Source organism: Capsicum annuum, chromosome 6, assembly GCF_002878395.1.
Source record: "Capsicum annuum cultivar UCD-10X-F1 chromosome 6, UCD10Xv1.1, whole genome shotgun sequence".
NCBI lineage: Eukaryota > Viridiplantae > Streptophyta > Magnoliopsida > Solanales > Solanaceae > Capsicum > Capsicum annuum.
The window spans coordinates 221,093,625-221,097,228 of record NC_061116.1 but is presented as its reverse complement, the minus strand read 5'-3'; the positions used below and the strand labels follow the sequence as shown (position 1 = coordinate 221,097,228).

The following is a 3,604-nucleotide window of genomic DNA, read 5'->3' as shown; positions in this document are numbered from 1 at the left end:
AAGGGTAGATAGAGTGTAAAGGATTGACTTGGGGGAATCAATAAGAGAAATTCCTTCCTCTATGATCAAATCGTGGGTAAAGCCTTTAGTTGGAGATGGATCAGTTTATAGATTAATTTTATCTTTTCTTAGCCTCATTGTTTTTGAAGATTTGGCAGGTATTCGCGTCTATACAAGCAGTGGTGGCTCAGGCATACCACCTGCGGGTGATATCACTCGGGTTTAACTTGATATAGCCTTAAAGAATCTTTTCAATAGTCAGTTTCCTAAAAGGTTTCCATGGATAGTATTTCATAGATTCATCAACGAGGTTTATATTTTCATAAGAAAGAATGAGAAAGTTCTCTTTGATGATAAAGTAGGGTATGCCCTATTGGAAGAACTAGGTTTGAGGGGGAAGATAGAGTCTATTGGGCCAGGTGATGATCCACTTCCTCCTTATAACCCTTATTTGAACTCAGATGGTAAGGTAGGCATCGCAACTTCGTTGTCTCATTTTTTCTAGTTTAGGGAAAACTGGAATTTTTACTATATCAACCTTCCAAATCAAAAGGAGATTCCGTTCCTTATCCAATTAGATATCCACGATTTTGCCGAGAGCTTTGCTTTTTCTTTAACGCTCACTCTGCCCCCTATCCCTATAGTTTAAGTGCTAGTTATCAGTTCTCTCTATGAGCTTATTTACAAGCTGTCCCCTAGACAGTTGGTACACGTGGTTAGAAGCTCTATACCTCCCTGGCAGAGGCATTTCCCTATTTCTTCTGCCCTTGGCCTTAACCGCTTGCTTCGACGGATCAGTAGCAATGATTGGGAAATCTTTCACGCAATAGTGTGTTTGAAGTCCTACTAAGATAAAGAAGAAGATGAAGCATCAGGTCTTGGAGAAGAATAAGATCACAGAGCGCAGCAAACCGCTAAACTATGTGTGCGTGATTGCTCGGCTATCATGAGTTTGACTTGACTCTAAAGCTGTCTTTTTTAGAAAGACCGGAGAGAACCTTTATGACATTCTTGTGGATAAAGCAGTCGGTGAAGATTTTTCTTATGTTGTTTAAGACTCCTTATGGGGAAACTTTGGCAAGGTATATTATTCTTTTTTCCCAGTGGTTGAAGGCTTCATCGAAAGGCTCTCCACCTCATGGCATTATTGGGTTCTCTTGCAAACAACACTTCTCCTCTCGCCTATTCCTTTCCATTAACTATTGAGATATATCAAAATTTGCATTACCTTCCTAGAAAGGATTCCTTGTTCTGACCGCAGCACCATATCTTGACCCTTTTCTCGAATTGATCCATTTTGAGTTGGCCCATTCCCCTTCGACCCATCGTAAAAGAAGAAGAACTGAGAGAGTATGCTATGCGCAGACTGACTTGCTGCTTGCTTTCTTTGAGGACTCTTTTGTAATACCTTGATGAGCTGAACCAACAAGAGATATTACGTTCTACCCTCTGCTTTGAGGCCGGCCGAGAGTGAGCTTCCCGATAGTCTCTTCCTTCCTAGAAATAGAACTCTAACTATCAAACCCGTCCCGTCTCCTTACTCAAGATATCTGAGATAGCTCCGTAAACTAATAAATTCTAATAGACCAGCCCATTATCCTTATGTTCTAAACTTGCTTCTTGGTACAGGGGGAGGGGCGAAGAATTCAAGTTCTAGTTCTTCTTCTGCCTAATCTTTAGTACCGCTTTGAGATTGAATCCTTAGAACCATGTGCCCAAGAGTGTGAGGACCTTTAGAGCCATAATTCTTCCCCCAGTTCTACCTCTTTCTGCAATAGTGATCTATCCCATCAATCCCACCCGCGAGCTATCCATTCTAACCTGTCTTTGCCTAGAAAGATACGTCTAGTTCTCCCTTTGCTTGCCTATCTCAGTAGGAAATTGGAACAGTCTCCGATTTCAAAGAAAAAGCCGAGGCGAGAGCTATATACCTTCTGGAACCGGAGCAATAACTGCTATAAATTAAGGAGATACGCAAGAACGATCCATAAAGCAAAGACTTAGAATACTCCACGAGTAAGTATACCCATTCAGACTAGTTTTTGTTCAATTATAAATAAATAAGCACTTTGATGAAGATTTATACCATCATTCAAGTAAATACAAATTAAGATCGTAGAAACATGAGCTTGTGATATAGCTACACCTAATTCCAGATCGGTTAATCCAAGAACTATAAATAAAGGACCAAGATCCCCTATGAAATATAAAAGATCATTCATACATAGTTCCAAGAGAACCCACTTAAAATCTTTACTGAACTATGACCGACCATCATATTAGCAAATAAATGTATTCCTGAGCTTAATGCTCGAAAACAATAAGGGATTAGCTCAAGGAGTACTAAAAAAGGTGCTAATGGCAGTGGGACTACTGTAGGTAATAAGAAGCTTAAAAAATAAAGCCCATTTTTTTGAAATCCCACTATAGTAATACCAATAAAAATCAAAAATGAGAGACCCAAAGTAATGAGAAAATGACTTGTAACTGTGAAGCTATAAGGTATCATACCCTGGGGCTTACAAACTAACTAAAAATTAAAAGTGACCAAGATGCGAGGGGAAAACTTTTGTTTAACATTTCCGTAAAGACCACCTATTTGTTCGTTTACCGAGTTCAGCATGAAATCATAAATAAGCTCTACCAAGGATTGCCACGCATTTGGTACTAAGTTTTCTCCTCCCTTTTTAGTAACAAAATAAACCAAAAGTAAGACCAAACTGAGAGTTAGTAGCATAAACAAAGATGGATTTGTGAATGAGAAATATAAGTTTCCTATTTTCATAGGAATCAATGGGATTATTTCAAATTTTTCAAGTGGGCTGGAGACGATTTGTGCTACATCCAGTGTGAAATAAGTGAATTTATCTAGTTGAGGCATTCTTGATTGATTGAGACAAAATGATTCCCTCAATACAGCTTAACTCCGTGAAGCCTGTACGAGTAGTGAAGAAGTATAGAGCACTTTAGTTGGTTGTTAACCAACGAAAAGCATGGGATCAAAAAAGGCAGAATTGAGAATCTCAAAAAAATCTCTTTCTTTATTTTTTAGAATAGCGAGCACAACTTTGGGGATAATCTTAAAGTGTCTTCCTCTTTGGCTATGTGTTCCTGTATACGGGAGGCATTTTGAGGACGTCAGAGATCTTTCAGTCACTCCACCTCGACCAACTCATTTCTTGATTGATCGACTGGCAAACGCCCGAGCCGCAAAAGATCAATGAAAGGTCGATGATGTTTATAACCATTCTTTCTTTGCTTTTTCACAACTTTACAAGGTAGCCATAGGGAACCTGTGGCTGGATTGAATCCTTATTTTATTTCGGCATCCCCCTCCTTGCGGTTAAGATAAGGACTTCGGGCATGGAGAATACTATGTAGGTCCAACTGATCACCACGCCTATATTGTAAATATACAGTTACGAATAATCCAGCCAAAGTAATAGGAATTAGACCTAACACGATTCCAAATAGAAAAACTTCAATCATTTTTATTTGTTTGAAAGGAGAAAAAAAAAGGTAATATTGATACCTAAATATTAATCCGAATTGACCTGAATCTCAATGATAATGAACAAGAATTGACAATTGTTAACGTAAGTAA

General features: G+C 38.6%; 1 pseudogene; it reads right to left on the bottom strand.

Moving 5' to 3' along the window:
* Positions 1-2,030: 2,030 nt before the first annotated feature.
* Positions 2,031-2,830, bottom strand: LOC124899371 (annotated as a pseudogene).
* Positions 2,831-3,604: the final 774 nt, after the last annotated feature.